This window comes from Lissotriton helveticus, chromosome 5_1, assembly GCF_964261635.1.
Source record: "Lissotriton helveticus chromosome 5_1, aLisHel1.1, whole genome shotgun sequence".
Taxonomy (NCBI): Eukaryota; Metazoa; Chordata; class Amphibia; order Caudata; family Salamandridae; genus Lissotriton; species Lissotriton helveticus.
The window spans coordinates 1352809358-1352832595 of record NC_136065.1 but is presented as its reverse complement, the minus strand read 5'-3'; positions in this window follow the sequence as shown (position 1 = coordinate 1352832595).

Sequence of the window (23238 nt, the reverse complement as noted above, 5' to 3'; positions counted from 1 at the left end):
TCAAGAACATAAAGTCCTCTGCCACCCTGACGGCCTTCACTCCAACATCCATCCACTATTGTGATTGACATTCCACAAAGCTTGGGAAATTCCTCTCTGAGTGAACCCGTAGGTGCAAGAGCTGGCTAAAGAGAGAGGAAGCGTACTAAACATGTGTAACATATGTAACAGTACTGTGTTTTCCCTACTCTTAACTACGGGACTCATTTAGAGTTTGTTGAATAGGTATTTACTCCATCAGGGCGATGGAGTAAAGTACTCTGTTGTCCTGAGGGAATAGCTGCCTGCCAAATTTTGAGATGTCTGTCTGCTGTCCCAGCATAAATCTCTTGCATTTAAATAAATCTCCATTATAGCAGTTCCTGTAAATGCATTGAAAGTATGACAAACTGCTACATTCACATGATAGAGCCGTGTGGCAAACTTCCACTAATTTTATTATTTTTAAAAAGATCCTAAAACGGGATTTTCTTTTTGAAGAGAAAAAATAATAACCCCCTAACAAGAGAGTTTTCTCCCATGGCGAGGGGGTAATTTTAAATGTTTTACTGTCCTTACCTCCAGGTTTTACCTGGTTGTGAAGGACAGTGAAAACTTGCCATTGTTTAGGCCGAAGCTAAGTAGAGTGGGCAGAAAAACTGCCAAACCTAGGAAAGCCCTTACGCTTTTGGGCGGTCGAAGGTGCATGTCAGCTGCAGGGATGGAGTAGTCTCCACCGTTGATATATTGAAGGTGCAAGCAACTCTAAATTTACTATATTAAACGAAAACTATATATCAGGCTATATGTGATAATGTATGCTTTTCCCCATGATGTGTACATGAATAATCGGTCCGATCAGTCCAATATGGCCAGATGACTCATGGCAGTGCTATTCATGGATTCTGTATTATTTAGCTGCGAGTGTTATAGTGTTAAAAGTTGATTCTAAAAATATTGATTATCATTATGAACATTTCTGACTAAAATGAAAACACTGCATCTTTGAAATACAGTATTTGTGATTGATAACTAGGCCTCAACTCCATCTTGTTTCCTAACGCACCCATGACATGTGTTTTCACTTCTCTTCTCACTGGGTGTAAGAAAATGTGGATCAGTATAACGCTTTGTGTTGACATGCTGTTCTTTAAGGAATGCCAATAACACAGTGAATTAATTAATTTATGTGGCTTCCATTGTTCTGTCAGTAGATTTGTCCTGCCACATCCAATGACTTTAGGTTAGAACAGATCACATTAATATTCGGTTAAGGAATAGTACTAGAATGGTGGCAATAGGTAACATTGTATGATTCTGAAATTCAATTTGTTCAGTCTTGCTCACCTTTGCTGACTGTGTTATTTCCATTAACTTCTATTGTGCATTTGTCTATAAAAGGTGGTACAATCAGTAGGTGAGCCAGTCTGGTTTGCTCCTACTCTCTGAGAGCAGAATTGCATCACTCTATCTCTTGATTTGGACTTAAATATTTCTGCTTTGAGATTTGACTTCATGTCAGACTCTATGTTACATCTAATTGTGCCTTATACTAATTCCCTTTACAGCGTTACCATGAATTCCGATTAATTTAATGTTTTTGCTGTCTGTATAGCTTCATTTAAAAAAAAAAAAAAACTGCATTTTGATAATTTCACTGGACTCTATCCTTTCTGATTCAAAACTTCTTTATTAACTCCAGATTATTTACTGTTAGAACCTTTATCTGTTGGGACAAATTGCCTCATATGTACTTGAGGTTAACATCGTGTCCGATTCAGCCTAGATGCTTTATCTTAGATCATATGATAAAAGAAGATATTTTGACAGACGTTGCCTTCTTTGCAATTGCCAATGAGTCAGCCAAAGGAAAATTTATGAAAAAAAATGATGAAAATAAAAATATCATGGATAAGAAAACTAAAGAGAATAATTCATATGGCACAGGGAAGATCCAGACATATGGTATACAGAGGTGGAGAGACAAGTGATCATTTCCAAAGTGCTTTGGGTGGAGTTGAATACGTTGTTTGAAATATTTGTTCCTAAAGATTTGTGTACTGAGTGCAAAGTGGCAGTAACTGAAGAACCCGAGAGTAGCACAACATATTGGTTCGGCTCCAGCTGTCATAGAAAACTACAAAGAAGTATTTGCACTTTTGAAACAAAAGGTCTCAGAGAAAGAGGTAAACTGGTCAAACTTCATGAGGATTACTCAGGAGCCAAAAAAAAGCATATGTGTATTATGAGAGACTTATCCTGAACTATAAAAAAGTATAGGCGAGTCCAAAATGCAAAAAAAGAAGGTCTTGGTGATGTGTTTGTGTCCAGAGCTCTGTTCTCATAAACAGCAGAGGGTGATGTGCTCGCAGACCAAAAGCATAGATAAAATATACAAAGCACATCAAGGATTAGCTTGATGCGAAGCTGAGACTTTTTTTTAGTAAAATTCGTGACTGCACAGACAAAGCATTTCCAGACAGTTGGTAGAAATCAAGTGGTGGATTTGGGTTTAGATTCTGGTTTTGTGATAGTTCAAATTTGAATATGCAGGGAGTAAATGTTCAAGGAAGTAGTGTGATGAATGTTGCTCCTCAAGGCAAAGGTATAGCTTTTGTTAAAATTCAAATGGAAATAATGTGAACACTAACACCATGAAAAAAAGTACCCCTTGCCATTATTGTGAGCGTATTTGAAACTGGAACCAGGAGCGTCAACAAAATCCAGATTAAATGCACAATTATTTTTGTCCTCAGATCCAAAAGAATGCAAATCAGTTAGCAGAGTCAACAAGGGTAAGAAACAGATTAAATGGTTTTGTTCCTCAAGTACCACAGAATACACATTGGTTAGCACAATCAACAGAGGTATGAAAAGGATTGCAGTCCTAGAGATAGACAAGAGTGGCCCATATGTATAAAGTGAGGTGAATGGCCATCCTTACCTTTTTCCGACATCCACTAAGTGGGGAGGGGAAAGAGATTTTCTATACTGGTATATAGGTTAATCATAGTATACTTCTTCCCAAAATCACTAACCTATCATAATAATTCTCTCTTTCTTTACCTACTGCCCCGGCCATCTTGAGAAAAGGAGTGCTCCATCTTAACACCTCAACTCAACCTCCAAATATGGCAACAACATGGAAAGGGCAACAGAAAGAGGACTTGGCACAGAAAGAGAAAAGGACCTCACAGCCATTAGAGGAGCCTAAAAAACTAAGACGGCAGCCATTTTTGAAGGGTCAGTATAACTCAAATAAAGGGAAATATAAGACACAGGGGGCAAAGAGGACACATTAACGGCAATAGACCTTCAAGCAGCGAAAGACAGGTAATGACATCCAAGTGAGGTCACCACTGCAGGAAAATCCCGAAGGGTTTTTTTTTTTGTAAATATGGCTGGAACAAACTTAGAATCAGCAGGCACAAACTCCTTTGTCATAAAGTACCCAACTAACCTATCTAAGAATGCAGCCAAAAAATTAAAACACAACCTAATTACACCCAGACACACTGATCTCTGACACCTACTTCAACCTAAACAAAGGCATAATTATTCATTACTTGACATTTTTCACCAGAAAAACGGTTAACTGGTGCACTGTCATTACGAAGATGCTCAACATAAAAATATAAACAACATCCCACATGGCACAAAACGTATGATCGTCCTGTCACCAAGACTAAGAGCGGATCATCTACAAGAACGGCATTGTACTTATACAAGCAGCAAACAGTGAGCTAGAAAAGTTAAACAACCTATTTTCAGCGCCAAAAGAGTGTGTAGATAACTCAAGGCTCTCTAATCAACAACGGACCACACAAGCAGCCACCCTACTCACCTCCAACAATACCACCACAGACTTCACAACAATCAGAGACCCTCTAGATCCACAACCTACAATGATACCAGGAGTCACAACGATAACAGGAGGCTCATTAGACGGAAGTGATACGAGACAGGTGAAAAATCTACGCCATATGCCAATACTGCCCCAACGCCACCTCAGCGAGAAGAATCTCAGGATTTGACTTCTCCTACATGTAGGACAGTCAACGGGAACCGCTTTCCAGAAAAAAAGGATTTGAAAGCTAACACCCCTCTCATACCCTACTCAACAACATCACAAAGTACATCAATGACTTCACGAAACTCATATCCTCGTAACATAAGATCAGGAGCTCAGGACTTAGAGAGCGCATCCCACTCCACAAACAGAGGAGGCACTAACTCCCAAACCAATGACAAAAATAGAAAAACTGAAAAAATCAAAGTTCTAAAGCACTAGGACACAAACAAAACACCAAATAGGCAGACGCGTACTCCCAAAATATCTTCACAGTCTCAGAAAGAAATTAAAGCTCTTCAAACACAAGTGGGCAACATATCACAGGACATTTCAAACGCAATACAAATTATGGAAAAAATACTAGAAATCACGGTAAGCACCCACGCCAAAGTCAAATACGTCCAAAAATTAGTGCATAGCTCTAAAGAAAAGAGTAGAGAGACAGCCATGCCATTATCAAATAGACATAACCGACCAGACAGAAATCTTAAATACTTATCAGATGATGAAACCTTAACCATAATGTGATCAAATGAGCCGGAAGCTAGCAGTAGAGGTGAGGAAATTAAATCAGTCCTGATCAATGCTAATAGAAAATCCTGGCCTAAGAATAGGAAACCTATACACAACAATGGACCTGTTCACACAGTGAGTCTCCTCCTCAGATCCTCACCTAGATTCTATATTATCGACAGGGCTGGTAGTTAGGATTATACCGTCTATGCTTTCCGGATCTGAGTCACCACTTTAAAACATAATCTAAAATTCGAACTGTTGCGTTGATTCCAACTAATGTCACCCCCACACTCTCCTTCCCCTAGTGTGAAGGAAATACTTCTTGTGAGTGAAAGGAGATGCAGAAAGAAAAAATGTGTGAAAGGGCTGTTGGTGCCTCACGGAAGTAACACCATGGGGGTAAGCAGGAAGGTACTCGCCTGCTACCTCACGTTCCCATCATCAGCAACCAGCAGCCTGAACATAAAGTGTGGATGTGAAAAGGAAAAAAAGAGTGAACACTGGTGCTAGGATGTTGAACACTGCCTGTACATCAGTAGAAAATCCAATGTACCGCAGGATCAACCCCACAATATTAAAACCGGGCTAGATCACACTGGCTGTTGGACTTTTATTCAGTGCTGTGTGTCTGCCCTATTAAAAGCCGACAGGTTTCATTGCCCAAGGAAAAACTAACAGCAATTTCTTCAGGGCGTGGGTTTTGTCACTCCGCCCTGCACCATTTGAACTTTTGTATTAGTGTTCCTAAAGGGGACAAAAGTGAAAAACAACGCAACATATTTAGTTGGCACCTACTCACTAAATCTCAAATGTTCGTTAAAAACCAGCCGTGCTGTGAGTTCACAGCACTGGCTAAAAGCGTTACTCTCACAGGGAATAAGACCTGGTTTCTGAACAAGTTCAACAATTGCAACACCACCAACGTTACCCACAGACTGACGTGTCCGTGCGACCTACATTATATAGGGCTCACAACACGGAAAGTCAAAATAAGAATACAGGAACATCTGAGCACTTTACGCATGGGGAAACTCACAACGAAACAGGTGACACGCTTCCAGGCATTAAAACACAGACTGAGAGACATCCTGTGGGTAGTGCTCGAGAGGGTAGTGGGCGACCTTTACAACATTGAAAGCAGATTGAGCACAAGGGAAGCACGTTGGATCTACCAATAGGGGGTAGACCAACGGGGGCTGAATGACCTCATTGAATGGGGCAAAGTCACCATTTAAATTAATACACCTGATCTTTAAGCAGCCCATATTTCATACAAGTGCAGTAGTTACAGCAGTACCAGCAGCTGTGATTGAGCGGTCTCCCAACACCTATAGTGAACTACAATAGGGTGGCAAGAGGGTTTGATTACCCTCTACAGCAGTAGATATTGTATTTTGCCAGCATGTCTAAATGAGTCCTACAAACTAGTATGTCTAAATCCAAGGTGTCATACACCTTTATTAACCTTTAGAAGATAGTGTTTTCAATATAGATGGCATTAGACCTCACTATGGTACTTAGTTCATTGTAAGACTCAATAAAGTTGCAGATACTAAATAAAGCGGCAGTTTGTCAACTGATGGCCCCCCATTGTGAATAGGAATTTCTGGGTACTTATTATCGAGCAGCCCCACACTAGCACTGTGGTAGGAAGATATGTCATCAGAAACTACTAGTTTTGCACCCCCCCAAATGGTGTTTCATTCGTAATTTTGAGACGGAACACTAATCATTAGATTTTGTATTTATTTATTTATTTATTTATTTAAAGGTTTTCTAGAGCGCGTAGTAACCCTAGAGCATCCCAGCGCTAAACCTGAATCTCCGAGGGGTATCAGCAATGGAGGGAGTTTATGGGTGAGGAAAAAGGAGGGTCTTCAGTGATTTCCTAAACTGAAGGAGATTGGGTTCTCATCTCAGTCGTCTTGGGAGGTTGTTCCAGTGTTTGGCCGTGTGGACCGAGAAGCGGCGGCCACCGGCTCTAGCTTTTTTGACTCTGGGGACTGTGATGAGATTTTCTCCGCTGGACCGGAGGGCCCTTTCCGCTTTGTAAGGGATAATGAATTCCTTAAGGAGGGGAGGGCCATTGTTGTTAAGGGTTTTGTGGGCCAGACAGAGAGCCTTGAAGGCCACTCTTTCTCTGACTGGGAGCCAGTGGAGAGACTTGAGGGCTGGTTTAGCAGATGATCTTGCTGGTGTATCGGTCAGAAGGCGCGCGGCGGCATTTTGGACTTTCTGCAAGGTGTTGAGCGTGGCTTCGGGAGCTCCTAAGTATATTGCGTTGCAGTAGTCCAGTCTCGCCAGAATGAGGCCCTGAATGAGAAGTTTCTTGGCGTTCGCTGGGAGCAAAGGGAAGATCTTTCTACAGGCTCTGAGGAGTCCGAAGCATGTTCCTGCAGTTTTTTTTGCCTGAGTTCTAAAGCTTAGGTCGTTATCGAACCAAACGCCCAGGCTTTTGACCTCTTCCTTAGGGGTGGGGGGGTCACCCAGGCAGTCGGGCCAGAGGTGAGGCGGCAAGGAGAGTCCTTTGTGGCCGAGCATCAGTATCTCGGTCTTAGAGCCGTTTAATTTTAGTGAGGAGAGGTTCATCCAGCGGTGGACTTCAGTGAGACAACTGTGGAGGTCAGAGGGGGAGTAGTGGGGGTGTGAGAGGGTAACCACCAGCTGGGTATCGTCAGCGTAGTTGATTATTGATACGCCGAACGGACTGACCAGTTTCTCCAATGGGGCCATGTAAACGTTGAATAACGTAGGGCTCAAAGATGAGCCCTGCGGTACTCCACAGCGGAGGGGAATAGCGGGTGAGTGGCTGTCGTTCTCCCAAACTTGGAAGGAACGGCCTGTTAGGAAGGATTTTAGCCACTTCAGGGCCGTACCCCTTACTCCGATTTCTCCCAGTCGTTGGATAAGGGTAGGATGGTCCACAGTGTCGAAGGCCGCACTGAGGTCCAGGAGGATCACTGCCACTGATCCTCCCGTGTCCAGAATGCTTCTGGCCTTCTCCACTGCTGCCAGGAGGGCGATGTCAGTGCCCTGTCCTGGGCGGAACCCTGTCTGGGAGACCCCTAGTAGGTTGTTGCTCTCCAGGAATAGTGACAGTTGTTTGTTCACTAACTTCTCCGCGATCTTACTATTACCTGGGAGAAGGGAGATGGGTCTATAATTGGAGAGGTCCTGTGGGTCTAACGATGGTTTTTTTAATAGGCCTTTGACCGCTGCCGCTTTCCAGCTGGGGGGAACTGTGCCCTGCAAGAAGGAGGAGTTGATCAATGCCGTGAGGGGGAGTGTGATGGTGCTAGTCACTTTTTTCAGGAAGCGGAGGGGTGCGGGGTCGAGTGGGGACCCACTTTTAATTGAGGCCAGTGTTGCCTCAACCTCTTCCGTAGTGACTGGACCAAAGGTGTCCAAGGGGGGTGAAGGGCTGTCGAGCGGATGGGGGGGATGGGTGGTAGAATTAGTGAGATCCCTATCCGTATGCCCCGGTTCGGGGAGGGGAATGGCTAGAAGAATTTTTCTTATTTTCTCGTCAAAGAAGGTAGCAAGATTAGTACATTTGCTTTCCGCTTCTTTGGGATCGAGTGGCTTGAGAGGAGGGTCAGGGGCATGGAGGAGTTCTTTTAGAACGGCGAAGGTTTCGTGGGCCGAACATGCGGCATTTTTGATTCTGCTCTCGTAGAAGACAATTTTGGTGTTACGTACCTCCTTTTTGTAGACATTTATGGAGGTACGAAATGTATCTTTTTTCTCTGCCGTTTTGTCCTTCCTCCAAAGGCGTTCGTTCCTCTTGCAAGCCTTCCGCAAAAGGTTGAGTTCAGGGGTATACCAGGGGGACGGATTGACTCTCTTGGTGCGTTTCAAGGAGCTGGTTTTTGGCAGGATGGTGTCTAGGGATTGGGTGACCCAAGTGTTGAATTCTTTGTCCGCAGCTATGGTGTCTTGAGAGGGAAGGGGGACGTTTTCCCTTAGTTTGGCTGCCCATTCATCTGGGTCCAGTTTGTGCCATCGTCTTGTCCGGGTTCTTATTTTGGGAGGTAGAGGGGGCAGAGTGTTAATCGCCCATACGAAGGGGACCAGGAAATGGTCTGTCCAAGGGAGGGGGACGTGATCAAGGGTTTTCAGGTCTGGGATATTTGTAAATATGGGGTCGAGCAATTGCCCTCTTTCATGAGTGGCCTGTCGATTTTTTAGGTCAAGGCCGGTGGAGGTGATGTCCTGTAGCAGTTCTTTCGCCTGCTTGTCGGCCGGGTCCAGAAAGTGGACATTAAGGTCCCCCAAAAGTAGGTAGTTGGGGGAGGATGTGCACTCGATGGAGATCTTATCGATGATTTTACTTGGAAATTCGGCCAAATGGCCCGGAGGGCGATATACCAGCGTTCCAGACAGTGAGGTGACTGGGGAGATTTGTATGGCAAAGTTACAGCTTTCACATCCCTTGATGTTGCCGTCGGAAGTTCTGCAGGTAAAAACGTCCTTGTAGATTATGGCTAATCCACCTCCTCTCCCCTCTGATCTATCCAGCGAGCACATAAGGTACCCGGGAGGGAGTGCAAGGACTGTGTCGGGGCCATTGCTGGACGTAAGCCAGGTTTCAGTTAGAAACAAGATATCTGTGGCGTGGTTGGCGATTAGGAGGTTGATTTCGTGCGCGTGCTTCACGAGCGACCTGCAGTTGAGTAGGCCAAGTTGCAGTCCACTAGGTGCCGGATCCGGGCCGGCAGGGTTACAGAGATTGCATCTAATGAAGGGGTTACCGTCCTTCAGAATGCGCAAGCAGGAGGGGGGGTTCTGGGTTTTTAAAGCTAGAAGCTTGTCCCGGGAGTATACCAGGTTGTTCCTGGGTGAGATGGGCATAGTAGTAGGGCCTAGGGCCGGCTGGGCCCGGACGGGCCCAGACGGGCTTGCCTTTGGCGCGCCTTCGGCGCGCTGACGGCGCGCCCGCTGCGCCCGTCCGCTGCGCGTCCGGTGGTTACACATTATTTAAAGGGTGAGAAAGGGGGGGTGGGCGTGGCCTAAGGGTAGGCGTGGCCTCGTCCCTCGCCGTCAATGGCGACTGGAATTGTTTGTTTAGGGGCGTTCCGCTACAGCGATAATTCCGCTGTTGAGGGCGGTTTGAGGTCAAGATCTGATGGTGCCAGAAGGGTGAGTGCAAGTTAAAAGATAGCAGCAAAGTAATACGTGACACAGAAAATAACAATTTTAAAAAAGCAGTTCGGCTCCCGGCTTCCGCCTCAGGAGTATACAAGGTTCTGAAATAATGCGCTCGCATTCAGCGCTTTATACTCAGGTGGGCGTGTGGGCGTGGCCTAAGGGTAGGCGTGGCCTCGTCCCTCGCCGTCAATGGCGACTGGAATTGTTTGTTTAGGGGCGTTCCGCTACAGCGATAATTCCGCTGTTGAGGGCGGTTTGAGGTCAAGATCTGATGGTGCCAGAAGGGTGAGTGCAAATTAAAAGATAGCAGCAAAGTAATACGTGACACAGAAAATAACAATTTAAAAAAAGCAGTTCGGCTCCCGGCTTCCGCCTCAGGAGTATACAAGGTTCTGAAATAATGCGCTCGCATTCAGCGCTTTATACTCAGGTGGGCGTGTGGGCGTGGCCTAAGGGTAGGCGTGGCCTCGTCCCTCGCCGTCAATGGCGACTGGAATTGTTTGTTTAGGGGCGTTCCGCTACAGCGATAATTCCGCTGTTGAGGGCGGTTTGAGGTCAAGATCTGATGGTGCCAGAAGGGTGAGTGCAAGTTAAAAGATAGCAGCAAAGTAATACGTGACACAGAAAATAACAATTTTAAAAAAGCAGTTCGGCTCCCGGCTTCCGCCTCAGGAGTATACAAGGTTCTGAAATAATGCGCTCGCATTCAGCGCTTTATACTCAGGTGGGCGTGTGGGCGTGGCCTAAGGGTAGGCGTGGCCTCGTCCATCGCCGTCAATGGCGACTGGAATTGTTTGTTTAGGGGCGTTCCTCTACAGCGATAATTCCGCTGTTGAGGGCGGTTTGAGGTCAAGATCTGATGGTGCCAGAAGGGTGAGTGCAAGTTAAAAGATAGCAGCAAAGTAATACGTGACACAGAAAATAACAATTTTAAAAAAGCAGTTCGGCTCCCGGCTTCCGCCTCAGGAGTATACAAGGTTCTGAAATAATGCGCTCGCATTCAGCGCTTTATACTCAGGTGGGCGTGTGGGCGTGGCCTAAGGGTAGGCGTGGCCTCGCCCCTCGCCGTCAATGGCGACTGGAATTGTTTGTTTAGGGGCGTTCCGCTACAGCGATAATTCCGCTGTTGAGGGCGGTTTGAGGTCAAGATCTGATGGTGCCAGAAGGGTGAGTGCAAGTTAAAAGATAGCAGCAAAGTAATACGTGACACAGAAAATAACAATTTTAAAAAAGCAGTTCGGCTCCCGGCTTCCGCCTCAGGAGTATACAAGGTTCTGAAATAATGCGCTCGCATTCAGCACTTTATACTCAGGTGGGCGTGTGGGCGTGGCCTAAGGGTAGGCGTGGCCTCGTCCCTCGCCGTCAATGGCGACTGGAATTGTTTGTTTAGGGGCGTTCCGCTACAGCGATAATTCCGCTGTTGAGGGCGGTTTGAGGTCAAGATCTGATGGTGCCAGAAGGGTGAGTGCAAGTTAAAAGATAGCAGCAAAGTAATACGTGACACAGAAAATAACAATTTTTAAAAAGCAGTTCGGCTCCCGGCTTCCGCCTCAGGAGTATACAAGGTTCTGAAATAATGCGCTCGCATTCAGCGCTTTATACTCAGGTGGGCGTGTGGGCGTGGCCTAAGGGTAGGCGTGGCCTCGTCCCTCGCCGTCAATGGCGACTGGAATTGTTTGTTTAGGGGCGTTCCGCTACAGCGATAATTCCGCTGTTGAGGGCGGTTTGAGGTCAAGATCTGATGGTGCCAGAAGGGTGAGTGCAAGTTAAAAGATAGCAGCAAAGTAATACGTGACACAGAAAATAACAATTTTTAAAAAGCAGTTCGGCTCCCGGCTTCCGCCTCAGGAGTATACAAGGTTCTGAAATAATGCGCTCGCATTCAGCGCTTTATACTCAGGTGGGCGTGTGGGCGTGGCCTAAGGGTAGGCGTGGCCTCGTCCCTCGCCGTCAATGGCGACTGGAATTGTTTGTTTAGGGGCGTTCCGCTACAGCGATAATTCCGCTGTTGAGGGCGGTTTGAGGTCAAGATCTGATGGTGCCAGAAGGGTGAGTGCAAGTTAAAAGATAGCAGCAAAGTAATACGTGACACAGAAAATAACAATTTTAAAAAAGCAGTTCGGCTCCCGGCTTCCGCCTCAGGAGTATACAAGGTTCTGAAATAATGCGCTCGCATTCAGCGCTTTATACTCAGGTGGGCGTGTGGGCGTGGCCTAAGGGTAGGTGTGGCCTCGTCCCTTGTATGTTCGTTGTCGATTTATTCCAACCAACAACAGTGGTATAGCTATAGAGCCTTTGCTCCAGGTTTGCGTGCCAATAGATGGGGGAATTTCCATATAATACGACTAAGACGGCACTCATTATACATTTAGAGATGGCGCCCAGGATATCACCGAGAGATCATAACGACAGAGGGAAACAAATGACCCACGTGATGACGCGGCACGTACACACCCATACAAGCTTCCATCCCCTGCCGAGTCCGGTAGTTGCTGATTTGACGCGACACATTAGCGGGGACATGGGATGTTTGTTGAAATCTTGAACTTGAGCCACATTAAGATCCAACAATAAGGCCATAGCGGGGGGGGCAGGCGACGATAAGTGAACATGAGGCGAGGCATGTACGGCCTCAGAACAAGCTCTTTTAATGTAGGGGGGCCGAGCTACCAGTCACACTCCGTACTCCTGGCATTGAAGGGGTCATCTGTAGCGGAAAAATGAGAAATGTAATTTATGCTGGAACTTGAGTTGGCTATCCAATGCTGTGTGTAAGCGTAATTGCACCACTAAGGGAATAATGCACAACAAGCCGATGATTCAAGTAGAAATATGGAGGCGATGTGAGGCATGATTTTAACTCTGGGAACATAGCTGAATATGGTCCCTAACACATAAAGAATGCAGGAATAGGAGACAGAGCATAACCTGACCTTTAAAGAGTGATACATGTAACATAATGTATATGGTTTTTAACGTTGTGATTCATCTTTACACATTATGTTTTACAGACTGACAATGGCAGTTTACGTGATAACCAGTGAGACAGGGACTTAGCACAGACTCACATACGGGTACAGGTATGTCCGGAATGGGCTTTGTCCCAGTAAATATTTATGACATCCTGTGGTTTTTAACGAACATTTGAGATTTAGTGAGTACGTGCCAACTGAATATGTTGCTTTCTTTCTCACTTTTGTCCCCTTTAGGAACACTAATACAAAAGTTCAATTGGTGCAGGGTGGAGTGACAAAACTCACACCCTGAAGAAATTGCAGTGAGTTTTTCCTTGGGCAATGAAACATGTCGGCTTTTAAAAGGGCAGACACACAGCACTGAATAAAAGTCCAACAGCCAGTGTGATCTAGCCCAATTTTAATATTGTGGGGTTGATCCTGCAGTACATTGAATTTTCCACTGCTGTACAGGCAGTGTTCGACATCCTAGCACCAGTGTTCACCCTTGTTTTCCTTTTCACATCCACAATTTATGTTCAGGCTGGTGGTTGCTGATGATGAGAACCTGAGGTAGGAGGTGTGTACCTTCCTGCTTACCCCCATGGTGTTACTTCTGTGAGGCACCACCAGCCCTTTCACACATTTGTTCTTCCTGCATCTCCTCTCACTCACTAGAAGTATTTTCTTCACACTAGGGGAGGGAGAGTGTGGGGGTGACATTAGTTGGAATCAACGCAACAGTTTGAATTTTAGATTGTGTTTTAAAGTGGTGACCCAGATCCGGAAAGCATAGCCAGTATAATCCGAACTGCTGCCCCTGTAGATAATATAGAATCTAGGTGAGGATCTGAGGAGGAGACTCACTGTGTGAACAGGTCCATTGTTGTGTATGAGATTGTGAGTGGGGGATGACCTGTTTTCTACACCTATAGCTCCTTTTTGTATAAGGGCTAAGAATAGGAAACCCAACCTTATCAAACTACAATAAAGTCCAGCTAACCGACAATACTCGAGAGATGAACTCTAGTATCGCGGGGAAATCACTACTATGCCTACTGCTCAACTGTCGGTCCACAGCAAAACATGCCTCCGACATCACTGCCCTCATCGTTAGCCAGGAAATAGACGTAAAATCCTAAAAGAAACATGGCTTACGGAATCCTCTTTCTCGTTCATGGATCTACTGGTGCCCCCTCATTATAACATAGTGAGATTAGACAGATAAAAAAAGACAGGTGGTGGTTTAGCCTGCATACACCGATCGTATATAGAGGTCAGCCAAATACAGTCTGACCCTCTTGAATCTTGTGAATACCTAGGCCTCAAAATAAGAACTGCAAACAATCAAAGGTGCAACCTGCATGCGCTTTACCACCCCCCAGGCAATAATGCTACTTTCATAGAACAGTTCATGGAGATCATCACGGCTAACTCTAACAGTCACAATAATATCATATTCCTAGGCAACTTCAATTTACACTGGGATGACAATAATGACAAACAGATCAACTCACTTAAAGACTTTTTAACAGATCTAAACCTTACTCAAGCCCGCATACAGCCAACTCACTCGAAAGGGGCAACCCTAGATTGGGTAATTTCAAGGGATAAAGATATTACAGTCTAATCAGTTGTTCTTTGTGATTTGGTCAGATCACCATGCCATAGCCTTCCTGATACTCACAATAAAAAAGAGCAAGACTGTGCAGCCGGTCGAACTGAAAAAGTGGACTCGGGACACCAAAGACCCTAATATTAAGCTACTAATAGCAAGATGTGAGAAGGATCTAAATCCACCTAACAACTTGCTGAACGCTAAAGAACTCACTGAGCACCACACTAAGTCAATGACGAATATAGTCAACTCTACCATGCCACTAAAACTGAAAAGAATATCTGAGAAGGATAAAAACCATGGTTTAATGAGACCCTGAATGAAGATAAGCGGAAACTGAGACTTGCAGAAAGAAAATGGAGACAGCACTCATCATCCCCCCAGCTTAAAACACTCAGAAAGATCAGAAACAAGTAAAACAAAAAAGTATTCAACTCCAAGAAGGAATTCTTTCGTTCGGAACTAGACAGCACCAAAAACAGAACGCGGAAACTATTCGAGATGTTAAAGCAACAATCAAATAAGTTGGCTAAATCTGCACAAGAAACTACTAAAACTCAACTGAACTGTGAAGAATTCTAGACATTCTTCACTGATAAGGCCAACACGCTAGAAAGAGAGCTCAGGTTGGCAGCCGACACCCTTCCTAGCCAACTACCAACACAGAACTATTGTGTTCGCATACACGGATGATTTAATACTATATTTCAGGGACTTGGATAATGATTATGAGCCTGTGCCTTTGGTTATTTGCCACTTTTATAACATTGTCTGGGCTGTCTATTAATGGAAACAAATCCTATGTCTATTATTTTATGGATGCAACACGTACTGGTGTGCTCGGTTTTGGGATCTGATCATTCCAGATCGCACCTAGCACCTTCAAATACCCGGGAATCAATATACATAGGGACACAACAGATCTCTTAGAGGGCAATCTGAACCGTGCTATCACCTCACACTGATCCCAAATAAAATTCTGAGTCACCTTGCCCATATCTGTGGCAGGAAAAGTGGCAATCACTATAATGATGGTGCTCCCTAGACTGTTGCATTTTTTCACCAATTTACCCATAATGGTACCATCTAAAACGTTTAAATTGCTCTCCTCTATGCTTATTGAACTGATCTGGGGTAAGGGGAGGCAACGCATAGGACTTACCAAACTGTACTTGGATACTAAACAAGGGGGCATGGGGGTCCCTGACCTGAAAGCCTACTGCTATGTGAGTCAATTGCAATGTCTAGCATACTGGCTGGCGGGGCGAAACTTACAGGAAATAGACATGACACACTTAAACTGGCAAAGGGGTGAAGTACACACGCTTATGTTGCCTAATAGCAAAATCCCACCGACGGCACCACACCTTTTGAAAATTGCGTTACTATACTGGAGGCATTCACTTAGATACACCAAGACGGTGACCCCGTACGCCCCCACTATACCTCTGCTGGGGATCCCCACTCAGATGGGCAGGATTACTAACAGGAGAATAAGAGCATGGGAGGAAATGGGTATAACAACAGTGGGTGAATTCTTTAGGGAGAGTGTCCTGATGCCACATGATGCGTTTGTGAAGGAGCACGCAGCACCGGACACACTGTTCCTTTTACACGCCAGTGTATCTTACTACATCTGCACTAAATGGGCACCTGGGGGTGTAGAACCAGCCACACACACACTGATCACGATGCAACATTTGATGGGTAACGGTCGACACCTTACAAGATGGCTATACAGGGGCATTCGCGCAGTGGCAGTGCTGTCTCTCCAGACTCTCAGAGGCAAATGAGAGGCAGATATGGGCCGGGCACTCAGGGACAAGGAAAGGAGTGTGTTGTTAGAATACCCCAGGAAGGTATCGACAACTCATGCTCTTACATAGGGCCTATTTGACAGCGCGCAAGTTGACGACCATGTTCCTAGATGTCTCGGATGTGTGCCCGCGTTGTCAACTGCAGGCAGCGGATCTGATACACATGCTGTGGAACTGTCCACGATTACGACAATACTGGGCGACAATCTGCGGGATCCTAACAAATATAGCTCCGGTGAGGGGTAATGACAGTCTGGAATATTGTTTGCTGGGACTGGGCCCCAAGGGGAAAAAATGTAGTCCGGTCACTAAATTTAGCAACTTGGCGCTCATTTTGGCCAAACATAATATTACAATGAAATGGAAGGCTGCTAGACCACCGGCGTTGAAAGATTGGTAAGACAAGCTGATGAGGTGGGGTAGGGCTGAAGGTGCGTAATTGATGAGAGAGGAGCAAGGGGGACTGCGTAAGACGCCTATATCTATGGAATGGAATCTATTGTTGGAGGAGCTTGGCGCTATAGACATACTAGACTATTGTCCATAGAGTGTGATCTGCTGGAGCTTGGGATGGGCAGTACCGAGGGGGAGTGTGGAATTCACGAAATAAAAAGAAAAAGGGGTGGTTGCTGGAACCCATCATATTAATATTTGTATATAGCAAAGAGACACTATGCTGATCTGGACTATGTACAGGAATGTACAATTTCTTATTCGCTGAGCCTATGGGGAGAGGGAGCGAAAGGGGAAGTTAATAGGTTTAGTTTTTTTCTACAAATGTAATGCAAGGTGGCATGTTGATGCAGTACTATTTGAACGGCTGTAAGTTACACAAATGCCACATTGTGATAAATGCTGTAAACGATGGATTAACATACGGTCTGTAATGTTCCGAGGAATATGAATCATACCGATATGACAAGACTGTGTGAAGTGTTACTCCCAGTGATGTACTGTAATGCAACCTTCTAATAAAACTATGTTTAAAAAAAAAAAAACTACCAACACAGAACAATGATATCACGACAAACGCTCATGATAGATTGAAAAACAATGCACAATGGGCAACTTTCAAGCTACATGACCAGAATACCATTGACAAAACTCTCTCATATATCAAACCTAACAACCACTACAATGACCCCCTCCCCTCTAAATGCTTAAAAAGAATTAATCATATTGTCGTTCCAGTATGGACAAAAATATTAAATGCCTCACTATCTCAAGGGATCTTACCAGAATGCCTAAAAACAGGTCAAGTCCTCTCCATCATCAAAAAACCTACATCGGACCCGGCAGAGCCAAATAACTTTGGCCCAGTAAGCAATATTCCAATACTTGCCAAACTAATTGAGAAATGTGTACAAAATCAACTGAGCAATCACATCGCCAATTCAAAGCTGCTGGACGACTGCCAATCCGGATTCAGACCAAGCCACAGTACGGAAACTGCAATCTTACACATAGTGGATGATGCGCAGCAGGCCCTAGATCACAATCAAACATGCCTACTCGTCCTTCTTGACCTGTCATCTGCCTTTGACACAGTAAACCATGAAAATTTGCTGGCCAGGCTTCAAGACAGGATGGGACAATCTGGAATTGTTCTGAAATGGTTTGAATCTTTCCTTCAGAACAGAACTCAAAGATTCCTGGTCAACCAGATGCTTTCCCCATCATACCCAAATTCGATTGGAGTCCCTCAAGTATCAACACTATCCCGATCACTATTCAACCTTTATGTCGAACCCCTCACAGAAATTCTCAGAGACGCAAGCATATCTTATCACATGTACGCAGATGACACTCAGAACCACATCAAGATAACGTCAACATAAAGAAAATGAATGTGGCCTTAAAAATGTCATTACACTGGTTAACTAGCAATCATCTGAAACTAAACGCACAAAAAACGGAATTCCTAATAATATCACCACCGAAGAAACCAACTGAAGTGAAGGAATGGACCAAACTGATCAAAGTGCTAAACTGCACCCCTACCTTAGTTGAATCTGCAAAATCACTGGGAACCCAGACATGAAAGCCACATCAAATCAATGACAAAAAGTGCCCGGTTTCCCCTGAACTGTATTAGAAAAATGAAACCACTCATCTCTTTCGCAGACCTCAAACTGGCAGTCCAGTCCTTATTTATTTCAAGGTTTGAATATGGATGTACAACTCTAGCAGGTCTATCAGAAATGTACATAGCTCCACTAAAAGCATGTCTAAATGCGGCGGCAAGACTCATTACTCGATCCAGAAAATACGACCATATCTCCCCTCAAAGCATTAAACTGGTTACCAGACGAAGCCAGAATCCAACTCAAACTGGCATATACTACCCACAAAGCGCTCCACTACAAAACTCCAAGGTCCTTAGCTCAGAAAATTGAGCTCTCAGGGGGAAGCAGACCAGCTAGGAGTGCCAGAGAGCAGCTGTTGAAACCACCCATCTTCCGGAAGAAGAAAACAAAAGACAGAGCTTTCTCCGGAGCAGCCCCCAGAATCTGGAACTCACTCCCGCCAAACATTAGAAAAATTCCAAACACAGCAACATTCAAGAAGGAAGCGAAGCTCTTCCTAATGAGCAAGTTCCTTCCTTATGCCAGACTGTTCACTTCAGCATCGTGTCTAATACCCAAACGTCGATCGTGAACCGTTTCTGATGTAGAACTCACAGAAAGTACATCACAACCATTTGTATAGAAATACTGTTACACCTTGTAAAAATGGTCTTTTTCTGAAACCGATAGGAAAGTCATGTATTGGAATATTATATATATTAATGCTACTACTCCTACTGTATTCCAAATGTACCTCATGTAACTGTGAAGCACTCTGATACCCAAGGGTCAAGTCTGCCCTATATAAAACTCTGTAAAACAATAAATTAAAAAATAAACTATCCAACTATTTTCTGTCCTCACCTGTTTCTTCCAAAGGAAAGACAACGCCAAAGGGTTATTTTGGGACCCTCACAATACCCTATTGGTGTCATGCTTCATCATCGGGTCTCATCCTGGTCCCTATAAACCAGGGTGGACATAGCCATCTTCCAGGGAGTACTCTGAATATTATTCCTAGTGAAGCTAAAAGATTAAAAATATCTAAAGGACACCCCAGTTTCCCTTTATTCTTGGGTGCCTGTGGTGGGGTTAAAAAGTCTATATATAGGGGTATTCTTGGGAGGGGGGGTCTAATCTACCACCCTAACTGGTTGTTGACCTGTTTCTACCCACTGAATGATATAATCAACAAGGAGCATAGAGGGAAAATTTAGGAAAAATGGTCACCCTCCACTCATATAATCATCAACAACAAATTGACCAAGTTCCCTGTTGCAATTATTTTTAACGTAAACGTGGACTATATGTTACAATCGTTTTTTGTATAAACAGATTTCTCCCCTACATATTTGGGGTAGCAAGTCACACGTTTCTCTTGCCAGTTAAATAAAAAGTCTTCATCTCAAAAACCAAAAGACAGCCTTTCTGAATGCTCAAAAAGAAACTGGAGCTGACAAACTAGAAGTACATTCAGCTCACTGCACTCATAAGTGACACGTGAAAAAAATTGTGAGTAGGAGAAATGACCCCTCACGGGCGAACCACCATCGGGATACCTGGCAGGTACTCACCAGGATAGCCCATTGTTATCATCATAGGCGGTCATGACTCCCAAAATAAATGTATGTGTCCAAACAAAAAACGTGCAGTGAAAAAAGTGCAAAGTATCAAGAAGTGTAGTAAAAATGATAGGTAACACGCTACTGCTACTTTTATTCCTGACTTCGTGGGACCTATCACCTTAGAAACAAGGCTGGCTGCTACACATGCATAGCATTACCTATACGCCAACATGTTTCATTGCCCGAAACACTTTAGACAATTTCTTCAGGGCCAAGTGTTTTTCCAACTGCCTCGGAGTTGAACACACCATTCATATAGACTGTCGATAAAAATAACAATATACTGTTAGATTAGCTTGTATGCATGCACACAATGTCAAGACATCACTGCACCTTTATATTCCTTCAATATGTCGTATTTACCCTTATTCAGCCACGGCGTCTCCTACCGGCTGTAAGGTCCAATTAAAAAACAGAAAACCCCTCGTGTGAGTCTGACTTTCAGAAATGGCTCCCCTTTGTTCAGTCAATATCTAAATCTAAACCCAAAGTGGGAAGTAAATGAACAAACATAATATACTCAGCACATGTTAGGTAATTACGAGCATACCTCTTCGCGCTCATTTATTATGCTAATTTTCGTGCTCACACTCTCTATTGTTCTGCTAAGTCAGCATTAGTATGTTTAATCACCCAGGCCTTCAAGCGACATCCCTCCCACTGGAGTAGCAGAAACCCACCCCTCTCCTTACCCGTCGGAGCTACTCGGAGCATGTTTTCTCTGCCTCAGGTTCCACTGGACTCGTACTACGTATATTTACAAATGCGTTGAGTACCACGTGATCAGATGACGTTCTAGCGTCTTTGCGGTGGCCATTTTGAATCGGGAAACTTCCCAATTTTGAAAAAAGCCAACTTTATGTATATCGCTGTCTACATCAAATCGGAAACCCATGTCCTTCACTTGTGTCGATTATCACTCAAATATTATATGAACGATGCCCTCAATAAATCGTTTTTCTCAGGGGATCATAGTTCCATTGTTGCCCTAAATAGAGCGTTTATGTGCAGTTTTTCTTGAAAAAGATTTCCATGCTATTTGTAACCTTATTTCATACATTAATCTGGTTATATTATAAGATGCAACATGGATAGTTTTTATAAATTTTATTAGAACCCACCAATTTGTCTTAAAAAGACATTTATTTGTGATTTATAATTTAATTGTTGCGATTCTCAAACCAAGAAGGTTATAACTTCGGGGCAACATCACCGGGGTCATGGCACTCCTCTCACCAACATCCAAAAGCAAAAGATTGCAAAAAATTGCAACCTGTGAACATATACTGGGTCACATAACGAAGGTTAACCCCATGTAAGACAGAAGGTTTAACAAAGAACACATGTCAACCTACTCTATTCCACTCTATAAGTTCATTTAGCCCGTGTTGTTTGCTTTTTTCTTGGAAAATCCACCGTGCTTCCCTGGATGCTAGCAACCTTTCGATATTTTGAGAGTCACCAATCACCTTCTCAAGCACTGTCCAAGTTAAACTGTGTTTCTTTGTGTGGCAGTGTTGTACCAGCCTACTTGTTAGCTTGCCAGCCTTAATGGTGCTGAGATGTTCCTGAATTCCTCGTTTTGATTTTCCTTGAAGTGAGACCTATATAAAACAAGCCACACTCACATTGCAACCTGTAAACCACATTTGTGGTGTTACAATTGCTAAAATGACCCAAGAATCACTCTTTTCCAGACTGTAACAACACACTTGTCGTCTTTTTTGTTAGCGAACACACAGAGCACGACCCACATGGGTAATGTCCCTTGGGAATTGTGCTCTCTCTCACACTTCTAGTGGTTGGAGTGCGTGTGTGGACCAGTTTATCTTTAAGGTTGCTGGATCTTTTAAACGCAAACCTTGGAGGTGGCATTTTGAAATCATTATTGGACAGTAGGGACCAGTGTCTTCGGATTGACTGTCTAATCTTTGTAGCTAACGGGCCAAAAGTCATAACGACTGGGACGAATTCATCTTTTTTCTTTATGTTTTTCTCAAGGAGCACACTCCTAGGTGTATTTAATGCCCTCTTTTTAGCATGTTTGATGGTTTTAACAGGATATTTTCTCTCCTGTAGTCTACTACTTAGTTCTTGTGCTTGCTCCATATAGACATCAGTGGATGAACAGTTCCTGCAATATCGCAGGAACTGTCCCACAGGGAGATTATCCCTCAATGCCCTAGGGTGGTATGAATCATACAGAAGGAGGGAGTTCCTATCTGTGGGTTTTTGATGGACTCTGGTGCATAAAACACCCCCACTAGCTTCTATGTCTAGGTCTAAGTAAACTGCAGTGGTATGACTGTATGACCACGTGAAACGAAGACTAGGGTCTTGATGATTTAACCAATTCAGAAATTCCAACAGGGGCTCTTCCTCCCCGGTCCAGACACAGAGCACGTCGTCTATATATCTCTTCCAGAGGCGCAATTGCCTCTAGAAGGGATTAGTGGAATGGTAGACAACGTGATCCTCGAACTGGCCGACATAAATGCATGCCAGGCTGGGTGCCATGGTCGCTCCCATGGATGTCCCGGTGGTCTGAAGGAACAATTGGTCCTTATAACAAAAAAAGTTCTGAGTCAAAGCAAGTTCTACACATTGTAAAACGAAAGTTTGTGGCACATCATAAAATCACTCCTGTTCCCCAAGAGCTCGTGCTGCTGCCACCAGCGTAGCATCTTAAGGGATACAGGAGTAGAGGGATTCAATGTCAATAGTGTAATCATGTTCTTGATTAAATTCCATGTCACTCACAATGTTAAGAATCTCAGTGGTATCCTTCACAAAGGATTTTTGATTTACGACTGATTCGCGCAAAAAGAAATCCGCAAATTGCGATAGAGGTTCCAACACAGACTGGATTCCCGAAACAATCGGGCGTCCAGGGGTAGGCCGTGCAGGTTTATGTATTTTAGGGAGTATATAGAACGCCGGAGTCCTGGGGTTGTCATTCACGAGGAACTCCGCCTCCCTTACTGTGATCCACTTCCTCTCTTTCGCCACGCTCACCATCTCTCGTATAGTCTTCCAAAGTTCTTGTGTGGGGTCTTGTTTAAGGGGCTGGTAATTGTTATGTTATGTTATTAACACTGATAGAACGCACGATTACCCTTGGGTGTCCTGGCGATAAGCGTTGGCCTCCTTGAAACTAACTGAGATATCATTGTGAAAAAAGCCACGTCTTCAAACTCTTCCGAAACATAAGGAGATTTGGAGCATTTTTAAGAGCCAACGGAATCTTGTTCCAGGCTCTAGAAGCACAGTAGGTAAAGCTCCTGCCTCCCCAGTTGAGTTTTTCTATCCTGGGAATATGTGTTAGTTTGGCACTGGTGGATCTCAGTATCCTCCTGGGCACATACCATCGGAACTTATGTCTGAGGAATTCTGGACCAATACCTTTGATAGCCTTAAAAACTATACAAAGCGCTTTAAAGTGA